The sequence below is a fragment of the Heterodontus francisci genome, chromosome 30, assembly GCF_036365525.1.
Source record: "Heterodontus francisci isolate sHetFra1 chromosome 30, sHetFra1.hap1, whole genome shotgun sequence".
Classification (NCBI taxonomy): domain Eukaryota; kingdom Metazoa; phylum Chordata; class Chondrichthyes; order Heterodontiformes; family Heterodontidae; genus Heterodontus; species Heterodontus francisci.
The window spans coordinates 28,667,069-28,681,542 of NC_090400.1; the positions used below are offsets into that span (position 1 = coordinate 28,667,069).

General features: G+C 43.5%; 1 protein-coding gene across 3 annotated transcripts in view; it reads left to right on the plus strand.

The window, feature by feature from the left end:
• caln1 (calneuron 1) overlaps window positions 1–14,474 on the plus strand; it is a 330,421-nt gene that overhangs the window by 11,591 nt on the left and 304,356 nt on the right. The window lies entirely within an intron of this gene.

Here is a 14,474-nt window from a genome sequence, read left to right on the forward strand (position 1 = left end):
GGTGACCGCTTTGCGGAACATCTCCGCTCAGTCCGCAAGCAGGACCCTGAGCTTCCGGTTGCTTGCCATTTCAACACTCCCCCCCTGCTCTCATGCTCACATCTCTGTCCTGGGATTGCTGCAGTGTTCCAGTGAACATCAATGCAAGCTCGAGGAACAGCATCTCATCTACTGATTAGGCACCCTACAGCCTGCCGGACTGAACATTGAGTTCAATTATTTCAGAGCATGACAGCCCTCCATTTTACTTTCATTTTTAGTTATTTTTTCTTCCTTTTTTTTTTATATTCTTTTTTTGCATTTATTTCATTTCATCTTAGTTTGTTCAGTTTGCTTACCCACTGTTTTTTTCAGGTTTTTTTTCAGGTTTGCACTTGCTGCTGTTCAATATTCAGTGTATTCACACCTAATCTGTACTAATGCTTTGTCTTTCAACACACCATTAACATATTGTTTGCCTTTGCTCCGTGACCTTTTGGTCAGCTATGTGGCCTGGTCCAATCTGCACCTTCTCCTTTGTTATCTCTTGCCCCACCCCCACCTCACTTGCTTATAATCTGTGACTTTTCTAATATTTGTCAGTTCCGAAGAAGGGTCACTGACCCGAAACGTTAACTCTGCTTCTCTTTCCACAGATGCTGCCAGACCTGCTGAGTGATTCCAGCATTTCTTGTTTTTGTTTAATATTTTTTATGCTTTCTGTTACGACCAGGTGAGAAAGGGGTTTAGGGGTTCCCTGTCAGCCTTTTCCTGGTTTGACTGTAACAGGGTTTAATTTTTAAAACACCGTGTTTTTAGCTTCCCCTCAGTGAATCCTTGTTCACTACTCTCTAATTGTAATGGCAAAGAAATCAACCAGACAGGTTTTCTTAGATTTAAACAAGAAAAGTGTAAGTTTATTAACCTTAAAACTCTCTAATTCGGTTAAAACTACTAAAAATACGTGACGCAACCATGCAAGCATGCATGTGCGATAAACACACACGCAGATAGAGACAGAAAAGGAGAAAGAATCAAGGGGAAAGGTTTGAAGTAATAACTGGTGTTCATTTACTGTCTTTTTAATTTGATGTAAAGTCTTTGATTGCAGTTCGATCTTGCTGTCTCATTGGGGCCCAGTACACTCTCAAACTTGTTTCAATGGTTTTCTGTCTTGTTGAAATCCCATTGCAGTTTCTTTCTTTCGTGAGAGAGAGAGAGAGAGCGAGACAGGGATGAGTTGGATCTTGGAATACAGAGTAGAATCTCAAAATTTGCTGTCGACACCAAACTTAGAGGTGAGGCAAACAGTGAGGATGATATGAACAGCCTGCAACAGGACATAGATAAGCTAGCAGAATTGGCAGAGAGGTGGCAGATGGAATTTAATACTGACAAGTGTAAGGTGATGCATTTTGGCAGAAGGTTTAGGAAGAGGCAATATAGACTTAATAGCACAGTTCTAAAGAGTGTGCAGGAACAGAGGGACCTGGGGGTGCATATGCATCGATCTTTGAAGGTGGCAGGACATATTGAGAGAGTGGTTAGTAAAGCATATGGGATCTTGGGCGTTATAAATAGAGGCATTGAACACAAAAGCAGGGAAGTTATGCTGAACCTGTATAAAGATCTGGTTAGGCCCCAACTCGAGTACTGCATCCAGTTCTGGTCACCACACTTTCGGAAGGATGTGAGGGCCTTTGAGAGGGTACAGAGGAGATTTACCACAATGGTTCCAGGAATGGAGAAATTTAATTACAAGGTTAGGTTGGAAAAGCTGGGTTTGTTCTCCTTAGAACAAAGGAGATTGAGGGGAGATTTACTGGAAGTGTACAATATTATAGCAGGCTTAGATAAGTTAGACAAAGAAAAGCTGTTCCCATTAACAAATGGTGTAAGGACTAGGGGACAGAGATTGAAGGTTTTGGGCAAAAGATGCAGGGGGAATATGAGGAAGCACTTTTTTTTAATCCAGTGGGTGGTAATGACCTAGAACTCACTGCCCACAAGGGTGGTGGAAGCGGAGACACTCAATGACTTCAAGAGGAAGTTGGATGGCCACCTGACAGAAATAGACTTGCAGGGCTACGGGGATTGAGCCGGGGAGTGGGACTGACTGCATAGCTCCGTGGAGAGCCGGCATGGACACGATGGGCCGAATGGCTGCTTTCTGTGTCGTAAATAAAGGACTCTATGACTCATCTTGACTCTCAGTGGAACCTTAGCATTTAATGTAACACCTTGTGTTGGTAAGATAGCTGATTATTTAAAAATTATACATATTCAATGAACCCTAATGCAAGCAATAAGCCTCTGAAATAGTTATTTTAGTCAATTAAATCAAAACCTTCTTCGCAGATTAAGTGACTGTTTAAAAAATTAATTCTAGAAACATATATTTGGAATATTTTGATCTGCTATAGATGTACATCGATGCTGGTGCAGATTTAAGCAAGGTTCTCCAAGAGACATATAAATGGAGTACAGTAGGATCTGATTAAAAGTTCTTTTTTTAAAATTCATTCATGGGATGTGAGCGACACTGGCCAGGCCTGCATTTATTGCCCATCCCTAATTGCCCTTGAGAAGGTGGTGGTGAGCTGCCTTCTTGAACCGCTGCAGTCCATTTTGGGTAGGTACACCCACAGTGCTGTTAGAAAGGGAGTTCCAGGATTTTGACCCAGCGACAGTGAAGGAACGGTGATATAGTTCCAAGTCAGGATGGTGCATGACTTGGAGGGGAACTTGCAGGTGGTGGTGTTCCCATGTATTTGCTGCCCTTGTCCTTCTAGTTGGTAGAGGTCACGGGTTTGAAAGGTGCTGTCTAAGGAGCCTTGGTGCATTGCTGCAGTGCATCTTGTAGATGGTACACACTGCTGCCACTGTGCGTTGGTGGTGGAGGGAGTGAATATTTGTAGATGGGGTGCCAATCAAGCGGGCTGCTTTGTCCTGGATGGTGTCGAGCTTCTTGAGTGTTGTTGGAGCTGCACCCATCCAGGCAAGTGGAGAGTATTCCATCACACTCCTGACTTGTGCCTTGTAGATGGTGGACAGGCTTTGGGCAGTCAGGAGGTGAGTTACTCGCCTCAGGATTCCTAACCTCTGACCTGCTCTTGTAGCCACGGTATTTATATGGCTACTCCAGTTCAGTTTCTGGTCAATGGTAACCCCTCGGATGCTTCAGTATCTGAGGAGTCACGAATGGTGCTGAACATTGTGCAATCATCTGCGAACATCCCCACTTCTGACCTTTATGATTGAAGGAAGGTCATTGATGAAGCAGCTGAAGATGTTGGGCCTAGGACACTACCCTGAGGAACTCCTGCAGTGATGTCCTGGAGCTCAGATGATTGACCTCCAACAACCACAACCATCTTCCTTTGTGCTAGGTATGATTCCAGCCAGCGGAGGGTTTTCCCCCTGATTCTCATTAACCTCAGTTTTGCTAGGGCTCCTTGATGCCATACTCGGTCAAGTGCTGCCTTGATGTCAAGGGCACTCACTCTCACCTTACCTCTTGAGTTCAGTCCTTTTGTCCATGTTTGAACCAAGGCTGTAATGAGGTCAGGAGCTCAGTGGCCCTGGCGGAACCCAAACTGAGCGTCATTGAGCAGGTTATTGCTAAGCAAGTGCTGCTTGATGGCACTGTTGATGTCACCTTCCATCACTTTACTGATGATAGAGAGTAGGCTGATGGGGCGGTACTTGGCCGGGTTGAATTTGTCCTGCTTTTTGTGTACAGGACATACCTGGGCAATTTTCCACATTGCAAGGTAGATGCCAGTGTTGTAGCTGTACTGGAACAGCTTGGCTAGGGGCGCGGCAAATTCTGGAGCATAGGTCTTCAGTACTATTTCCGGAATATTGTCAGGGCCCATAGTTTTTGCAGTGTCCAGTGCCTTCAGTCGTTTCTTGATATCACGTGGAGTGAATCGAATTGGCTGAAGTCTGGCATTTGTGATGCTGGGGACTTCTGGAGGAGGCCGAGATGGATCATCAACTCGGCACTTCTGGCTGAAAATTGTTGCAAATGCTTCAGCCTTATCTTTCACACTGATGTGCTGGGCTCCCCCATCATTGAGGATGGGGATATTTGTGGAGCCACCTCCTCCAGTTAGTTGTTTAATTGTCCATCACCATTCATGGCTGGATGTGGCAGGATTGCAGAGCTTAGATCTGATCCGTTGGTTATGGGATCGCTCAGCTCTGTCTATCGCATGCTGCTTACACAGTTTGGCACGCAGATAGTCCTGTGTTGTGGCTTCACCAGGTCGACACCTCATTTTGAGGTATGCCTAGTGCTGCTCCTGGCATGCCCTCTTGCACTCTTCATTGAACCAGGGTTGGTCTCCTGGCTTGATGGTAATGGTAGAGTGGGGGATATGCCGGGCCATGAGGTTACAGATTGTGGTTGAGTCTCCGAGTGTCTGCTTATAAGTGCTCAAGTAAGACCCCAATTAACACCCTCCACCTGCATATAATCAAACAATTGATACACAATTAACAGATTAACAAGTAGGAGGCTTAGGTGAAGCTTAAATGCTGACATGGACTAGTTGAACTGAATGACCTGTTTCTGTACATATTCTTTGAATTCTATGTAAATCAATGTTCATTGTGTAACTTCCTCTGCAATAATGTTCCAAATCTCAAACCTCAAAGCAACAGACCATAGTCTGATACATTCCATGCCATGCAAATAATACAACGTTAATCTTTAGTTAAAATGCATTTGGGAAATCTTCCTATGTCTTAAGAGCTTGTTTCATGAATAAAAAGATCTTTTGAATACTTCCAAGGTCAACTTTTCAAGGTGGGCAGGATAGAGGAGCCCATCTTGAATGCCACCATCATGAATAATTTTCTTGATTCCATTAGTCTGAATCTGGTGCTTCTGTAGCTTGTGTGAAATGTCAGGGCAGATTTTCAAGTGATTGCTTCCTAGCTTTGGGCCAGTTTTCTACCTTGCTGTCTCATGGATTTGCAGTTTTTCTTGAAACCTGAGCATTTTGCAGATGATTGCACATGGTGTTGTTTGAATAGTTTCCATCTTTGGAGATTCTGGTAATCACAGAATTCTATATTCTGAAGGTAGACTATTGTACCATTTTCCTCTGCTCACTCTAGTAGATCTCTAGATTGTTCATCTTGGAGCAATTTTCCAAATCATCTAGTTTATTGTTAGTTGTTACCATTTTCCTTTCCAGCACATCAATGTCCTTCAAGGCAGCTAGTAATCAGCCTTCGGACCCAGTCTTCCAACTCTACACTGCTGGGTCTATTTTCAGTTGATTGCTGTTGAAGGCAGGCCATTTCTCGCTTTACCTCATTTGTAATTTGATTTATGCACTGTAAGGCAGTTTGCCAGTTATTTCAGAATCACCACCAAGCCTAAAGGTTTCAGTTGAGCCAATACTGTTAGCAGGTTTTAAAAAATTAATTTCGAGGATGTGGGCGTCACCGGCAACATTTATTGCCCATCCCTAATTATGCTTAAGAAGGTGTTGGCGAGCCACCTTTTTGATCTACTGCAGTCTGTGTGGTGCAGGTACTCCCACAGTGTTGTTAGGCAGGGAGTTCCAGGATTTTGATCCAGTGACAGTGAAGGAATGGCGATATATTTCCAAGTCAAGATGCTGTGTGACTTGGAAGGTAACTTGTAGGTGGTGGTGTTTCCATGTGCCTGCTGCCCTTGACTTTCTAGTCGGTAGAGGTCGCGAGTTTAGGAGGTACTGTCGAAGAAGTCTCGGTGAGTTGCTGCAGTGCATCTTGTAGGTGGTAATCAGCAGGAGGTTTCCTTGCCCATATTTTGACCTGATTCCATGAGACTTCATGGGTCCGGAGTCGATGTTGAGGATTCCCAGGCCACTGCCTCCTGACTGTATGCCACTGTGTTGCCACCTTTGGTGGGTCTATCCTATTAGTGGGATGGGCCATACCCATGGATGGCGATGGAGGAGTCTTTGATGTTGGCTGAAAGGTATGATTCTGTGAGAATAACTATGTCAGGCTGTTGCTTGATTAGTTTGTGGGACAGTCTCTAGATGTTAGTTCGGAGGATTCTGCCAGGTCGACTGGGCTTGGTGTGCCTTTGTCATGTCTGAATCTGATGCCTAGGTCAATACCGGGTGGTTTGGTTCTATTGTTATCATAGCTTATTCTTATTTTTATTCTTATCCTCCTTGGACTCCTCAGCTGTCTCTGATTAGTCACACTGCCTGTCAGATATCCAATATTGGATGGCCAGAACTTTCCTACAACTATATTGGGAAGACTAAAGCCATTGTATTTGGTCCCCACCACACACTCTGCCCACTGTTTCCCTCACTGGTGACTGTCTTAAGCTGAGCAGAATCATTCGCAACCTCAATATTGTATTAAATCTCGAGTTGAGTTTTCTGACCACACTTCCAGACCATCACCAAGACTGCCTACTTCTGCCTGTATAACATCATTCAACTCTCACCTTTCCTCAGCTTATTAACTGTTGAAACCCTCATTTATGCCTTTGTTACCTCTAGACTTGACTATTCGAATGCTCTCCTGAGCACCCTACATAAACTTAGGCTCATTTCAAACTCTACTGCCCATATCTTAACTTGGTCCAAATCTCATTCACCCATCACTCCTTTGCTCACTGACCTTCACTGGTACCCCATCCGACAATGCCTTAATTTTAAAATCCTCATTCTTATTTTCAAATCCCTCCATGGCCTTGCCCTTCCCTATCTGTGTGGCCTCCTCCAGCTCTACAACCCTCTGAGATCTCTGAGTTCCTTCAATTCTGGCCTCTTTCACATCCCTGATTTTAATCACATCACCATTTGGCAGCTTGCTTTCGCCTGTCTTGACCCTAAGCTCTGGAATTCCCTCTCTAACCCTCGCTGCCTCTTTTTCCTCTTTTAAGATCAGTTATTCCTGATTTCACTTTCTTTGGCTTGGTTTCCAAAGATTTTTTTTTTTACTGATATTCCTGTTAAGTTCTTTGAGATGTTTTACTATGTTAAATGCACTATATGAATGTACGTTGTTTTTGATACAACTAGGTGGCTTCTTTAGCCATTTCAGAGGGCAGTTAAGAGTCAGCCACATTGGCTGTGGGTCTGAAGACACCTACAAGCCAGACTGGGTAGGAGAGCAGATTTCCTTCCCGAGAGGACAATAGTGAACCAGATGGGTTTTTACAACAATCTGGTAGTTTTATGGTCACCATTACTGATTCCAGCATTTTGTTCAATTTATTGATTGAATTTAAAATCCCCAACTGCCACGGTAGGATTTGAACTTACATCTCTAGATCATTAGCATAGACCTCTGGATTACTAGTCCAGTAACATAACCACTGTGCTACTGAATCGCCATTACAGTGATTAAGTCCTGTAGGTTATCAGACCTGATACTTTTCCATTATATTTCTGATTGGTTTTGCTCCAGTTCTGAAGTTATCGGAGGCATTCGTAAACAGTATTCAACCACCTGCGTGATGTTTTCCCCCTGGCATGGATGCAAGCCACTCGTGCCCTGTGACTCACTGGGCAGGATTTAGTGGAGCTGGTGGGCTCCTAGTGCCGGGCCGAAAAGTGATGGGAACCCCGCCTCGACCTTTCGGAGCCCATTCCCCCAGCTCTATTTAACAGAGTCAGGTCAATGAACAGCTTGGCACCGGGATCCCCGTCCCTTTAATGATGGGGATCCTGCCTCGAAGAGCTGTCGGCCAATCAGAGGGCTACTCTCGGTACTACAGGAGGCCTTGGAACCAGGCCCAGTGCTGGAGACTTGCACCCAAGGTAAGTGAGGCAGAGTCGCCAGGGCTAGTCCAGCAGCCCCGGCGACGGGGGGAAGGAGTTTGGGTGTTGAGTGTAGCAGGAGTGAGCGGGGGGGTGGTGTTGGTCATGGAGGTGGGTGGTTTTCCGTTGGGAGCCCTCCCACATATGGCCCATGGAGGAGGGCTGCCCCCCTCAAGCCCGCAGGAAGGTTGCCTCATTTTACTGAGTCAACTCCCCACATGATGGAGGCCCACCCCAGCCCGCAACCGTGATGGTGGGAGGAGGTCCATGAGTGGCTGATAATAGGCCTCTTCAGGGCCTCAATTGGCTTCTGGATGTGAAAGCCGTCCTCGGCCTATCCCACCTCCAACTAAGTTCTGGCGCGACGGGAAGGTGTGGGTTAATTGCGCATTGCAATCCCTGCCCTCCTTTTCTGGCCTTATCCAATATTTTCCTCATAAGCTTTATAAATAGGAGTAGAGAGAACAAAAGTAAAGAGTTTAACCGGCAGTTAGAATATAGTGTCCAGTTTGACCACTTTACTTTAAAAAGGATGTCATGGAAAGAGTGTAGAAGAGATTAGACAATACCAGGAATTAAAGACTTTTGTTATGAGGAGAGACTTGAGAAACTGGGGCTCTTCTCAATAGAAGGCTAAGAGGAGAATTTATAGAGTACTTAATATTATGAGGGGCCTTGTGAAGTAAATTGAAACTGTAACAAGATGACAATTAATGTGAAGATCAGCACCAGAAAAATGAAGGGGATTTATAGGAGCTTGCTTTATGCAGAGGGTTTTTAGGACATGGAAATGGTCTTCCAGAAACAGTGGTGTAGTACAAGAGTTTAAAAGGTCAATGTTTGAGAGAGTGTGAGGAATATCTCACACCTGATGATGGGAGGATAACATGTGAGAGAGACTCTAAGGAGAAGCAGCAAGGTTTCAGAGAAGTCATACAGACTTATGCAAAGCTGTATATAGTTAAAATGTAATAAATGAGTTAATAAAATTACAGAAGACTTGATCATCTCTACTAGCTAGACTAACCAAATATACAAAATGGTGGCAGACTAACCAAACATACAACATCGTGAACAGCGGTAGTTCTTACCATACAACACCCAGAAGAATTTGAAGAAAAATATTTTGAAGAAAGTTGACCTGGAAAAAAGGCACAAAAACTGCAGAACTTGAGAAGAGGCTGTGAAAAAGCTCCAGAGCTGCTCCGCGAATGAAGGAGGCACGGAGAGTCGGGGGATCGGCTTGTAGAGGCTTTCAGAGGTGGGTGGTCTGTGGAAAAAATACCAGGCTTTGATTCAGAGAACCAAGCAATGGTCAGAGATCTGGTGAGCAACTTGCAAAGAGGTAAAAATTGGTTCCTAATGTCACTAGGCAGGCAGCATTGGGAAAACCAAATGTCCTTAACAAGGATGGATCCGAGGTTGTGCCATTACAGGTGGCAACCGCGAGGCAGAAAAAAACCAGAGGCAGAAAATACTCAATACTCCAAGTGAAGGGAGATAAAGAGTATAGAAAAATACTGCAAAACCGTGTTGAAAGAAAGAAAGAAATAAATACAGTCTAGTGGCGTGATTTTGCAGGGAGAAACAGTAACTACAGCAGGAGTCAGCATGAGGCAGAAAAGCGCAGAAAAACATCTGATACAGGAGGGAAAATTTAAAAAAAAGGTAAACTACATAGAAAGCCATGGATCTTAAATTAACAATACCAGAGAACAATACATGGAAGGACCAAATCAAACTCAAAATTGGTCATTGGCAAAAAGATTTTTGAGGTACAGAATTGCTTCAAAATTAAACAGCCAGTCTGAAGCAGAACGAGTTAATAAATTGTCTGCTCTTGCTCCAATGGAATAAAGCAATGTTATTGCAAGACAAGGCATTAATGAGAGATCAGACAAATTTTAAAAGCCTTTGATAACTATTTTAACTTGAGGAGCAATACGATTCGAGAAAGGGCCAAATTTAACAAAAGGGTCCAGAAACCAGGTGAAACAGTTGATGCTTTTATTAATGACCTTTACAGACTAACTGAAGAATGTGAATATGGAGACCTAAAAGCAGAATTACTAAGAGACTGCATTGTAGTAGGTATTGCTGATGAATTCATATCAGATTTATTGCCATCTAAGGAAGACCTCACCCTGGACAAAGCATTTCAGCTGGTGAAATAAGCAGAGGTCCAGAAGAACAGAGCAATCCTGAGAGGTGAAGAAAAACTTGGTTCAGGAAACCTCCAGCCACTGTTCAGTTCCATAAGCACAGGGCTGTAAAAGAAGCACCAGAAAAGAAGGCACCCTGGCAAAGGTTAGAAGTGTGAAGCTTAGAAAGGTTAGAACAAAAGGGAAGGTGTGTGATCGGGCAGAGAGCAGGAGAGATTAAATGACAAAGATGTCATGAGACAAAGGCAAAGAGAGTGCTAATGGTTTTGTGAAAGGTAAAGCAGTAACCCAGAGAGAGTGTTAATGGCAGAATAATGAACAGCTCTGCCCAAAAGTACAAACATGAAAAACCAAGTTTAAGGCAGACACATGGTTAAAAAACAATGAAATAAAATAAAAAAGGCCAGTCAAGCTCTGAAATTGTTGAACTCAATGAGTCCGGAAGGCTGTACAGTGTCTAATCAGAAGATGAGCTGCTGTTCCTCGAGCTTGCGTTGATGTTCACTGGAACATTACAGCAGGCCAACGACAGAAATGTGGGCATGTGAGCGGGGTGGGGGGGAGCGGGGGGTGTTTAAATGGCAAGCATTCTCGAGGTCATGCTTGCAGACTGAGCAGAGGTGTTCTGCAAAGCGGTGACCCAATCTGCGTTTGGTCTCCCCAATGTAGAGGCGACATTATGAGTAGCAAATACAGTATACTGAACTGGAAGAAGTACAAGTAAATCGCTGCTTCACCTGAAATAAGTGTTTGGGGCCTTGAATGGTGAGGAGAGAGGAGGTCAAAGGGCAGGTATTACACCACCTGCGATTGCATGGGAAGGGGACGAGGTGTCGGGGGGTAATGGAGGAGTGGACCAGGGTGTCGCTGACCGTTGCCTTACTTGATGAAAAGGAACTGGCTAGTATGCCTTCGAGAATGCAGAGATTCCTGTTGAGGCTAATGAGATTCACGTACGAAACAGTATACGTACAGGGCAAGCACCAAACGACAGCAGATGCATTGTCCAGAGCTATCGTTGACCATCTTATACAACAGGATGTTAACTTTATTAATGAATTTGAGTCATATTCTTAGTTCACTGCATCACAATGGCTGGCAAGTTCAAAAAAGCTCCAAGAAATTTGTCATGCTCAGATGCAAGATGAGGAATGCTTTTATATCCGCCAATATTGCATGCAAGGTTGGCCGCAGCAGTGTCCCAGTGGTCAGGTGATGAAAATCTTCCTCGAACACAGAAGACACTTCAATAGTGTGGATCATTTGCTGGTATATGACAAGACACTGGTGATTCCAGACACACTGCGGGCAGAATCTCGGAGAAAATACACCAGGGCCACATGGGGATCACGAAATGCAGAGCTTGGACTCAGTTGTCCGTGTGGTGGCCGGGAATATCGAGAGATAGAGCAGAAATGATTTCTAATTACCAGGTAAGCACAGTGCACAGGCAGGATCAGAGAAAATCCCTTATTTCAACCAAATTTCCAACCAGACCGTGGGAGCGTATGGGGATGGATCTATTCATGATTAATGGAAAATCCTACCTGATTATCATCGACTATTTTTCAAGGTGGATTAAAGTTAAACGTTTGCACACAACAACTACTGAGATAGTCATTCGAGCTTTATCGGAGATCTTTGCGACACATGGTATTCCTGACAAGAGATTTTCCTATAATGGACCACAATTTGCAAACAACTACGCACTTCGCAGAAAACTATAGATTTGTACATCTTGCAAGTTCCCCTAGATATTCTCAGTCAATGGTGAAGCTGAAAGAGTCAGAACTGTCAAAGCACTGTTAAAGAAAAATGAAGATTTTCAAACAGCACTCCTATAAGTGTAGATCTACTCCATTGCTATGTGGATTAGCACCATCAGAACTGTTGATGGAAAGGAAGCTTCGAACACAACTTCCCATTCTACCCAAAAAATTACTTGCAGGACTAGAAGTCTAGGATTATCAGAGAGTTCAAGACAGAAAAGTCTTACCAAAAGCAACAAGCTTATAATAGGAAATACCATACCTAGAACCTACCAAAGTTAATAGGAGAAAAGGTATGGGTATGACACCAAGGCAGAGAAGGAGTTATCGTCCAGACAGATGAGAATCAATATAGATCTTATAGTACCTGCTGAAGTTTGTACTAAATAAGAAGAAACAGGAGAAGTCTTATTTCTAATGATTAAAGACATCAATCAGTCATACTGTTACGACCGAGATGGGAGGAGTGCACTGTTTATTCTAGGTCCACTTCACAGGTCACAACATATATTTAAATTTTTTCCCACTTACAGATATGGTCAATCATAGACTCTGTTTTATTCCAGAATGAAACACACCAACAAATAAACAACAAAATTATAAGTTTATTATAAAATAAGTCTTAACCAGTAATGAAGTAAAGCATAAACACATAGATTGAAATATTAAAGTTCCCTTTTTACCTTAGCCCGTCACACACTCTGTCACCACACACATACATATATACCGGTTAACCGGAAAAATAAAGGGATTTGCGTTTTAGAGCTCTATTACAAAAAAAAAACAGACAAAAGAACACTTGGTTTAAATACTTGCTCATTCTTGAAGAGGAAAGAGAAGATATGGAAAGATGGCCTTTGTTTTGGTTTGACGCCTCAAATGCGTATAGACGGCTGTCACTGGGATCTTCCTAGAACAGTTCTTTTCAGGCGACGTTGAAGATCAGTTTGGGTAGCTTTCCAGGAATTGCCGCAACAGAGGTTTCAGAAACTGGCCTTACAGGAGGAATGCAGCCACAATTTCAGTCTGCTTCTTACACTTGCTTTTAAGCTGCTCGAGAGGTGGAAAACAGGCAGGCTTTTTCCAAACTGTTGGAACAGACTGAGTTGGGGTGGTTTGTTCTTCTTGGAATGTTTTCTCCAGCTGTCTTTTCAAATCATTGTCCATATCCTAACTCACTGTCGAAAGCAAAACCATAAACAATGTCATGAGACAAGCCTCCTGACCTCTATAAATCTTGACCTGTCACTTCTCTGTAAACAAGTCAAAAACAACCCCTGTTGAGTAATTATTTGAAAACAGGTGCCTTGCAGTAACTATTTGTTTTCAAAGCCAGACCCCTCAGTGACCCTGGTAAAAAAAATCCTTGGAGTTTTTTCAGCTTTCCCAAAATAAACCAATGTCCGGTTCTAAAATACATGAGTCCTCAAAAAAAATCTTAAAAATATAGAAGCACTCGTAGCAATGCATTTGGACAAACTAGATGCTGAACCTGAAATTCAGAAAGCACCAGATACTACAAACCTCAGTGAAGGCCATCCAATACAAGAAACAAGAATTCAGAGGAAAACTACCAATCTTCAGTGTCTAACAACAACATGATCAGTGAGAGTTATGAAGCCTCCTGACAGATTAAATCTGTGATGTCAGAAACGTGTAGGGAGATGGGATAGTAAAAATAAAAAATGGATGTGTAAATATATATATGAAAAAAAATGAGGTGTAAGGGTTTGAAAGGGTTAATGCTTGAGAAAGTGTGAGGAATACCTCCCACCATGATGATGTAAGAGATCACATGTGAGAGAGACTCTATGGAGAAGCAACGTGGCTTCAGAGAAGTCATACAGGCTTATGTAAAGCTGTATATAGTTCATATGTAATAAATGAGTTAGTGGTAAAATTACAGAAGACTTGGTAATCTCTCCTAGCTAGCCTAACCAAATATACAAAATGGTGGCAGATTACCCAAAAATATAACAAGAAGAGCAAGCAAAATCTATTTAAAAGAGAGTGAAAAAGAAAAATTTGAAAGGGCATGGGGGAAAGGCAGGGGATTGGAGCTAAGTGGAAAATTCTTTCAGAACTGACACGAGTGTGATGGGGCCAATGCCTGCCTCCTGTGCTATAAAAATTCTATAGTCCCAATTTTAACTCCGTTTGCATTCGAGGTGGGCAGGTTGCGGGGTGGGAGGGAAATTCCCACTGACGTCTTGGCGTGAAGCCTGGGCCATTTTAACTCTGACCTCATTTATATCTCTTTACACTGTCTCCCACCTGAAGCCGATGTGAATGATAGAAGACTTAGCGACGGAGTGAGAAGTCTGATGGGAGGTCAGCACTACCAGGGACCTAATGGATTGGTACCCAGATAGGTTAGTGAGTAGGGAGGGGGGTGGCTCTGGGCAGGTTGCGGAGGTCAGTGGGGGTCGGGCTTGCGCAAGGGAAAAGCCCAAGGGAGAGGAAACCCACAATCTCCTTGTTGGAGCACTCGTGCCCTTCCTAGGGCACAAGCAACTTAAAGAAAATGTAAATGAAAGAGAAAGCTGGGCCTCTTCTGGCCATATGTTGATTGCTGCCACCTTTTGCTGACAGGTTCGGCACCGCTTGAGGCTCCCATTGCGGGATTAAATTCATGTTGTGGCACTATTGATGTCAACAAGACATGATTTTCCCATTTTAATTAGGCCCTACTGCCTGGAGCAGGCAGCCTTTGTGGTGCCCGAATCCTGGCAATTAAAACAGCGTGGGTTAGGAACATGGTGCAACTATGAACACCC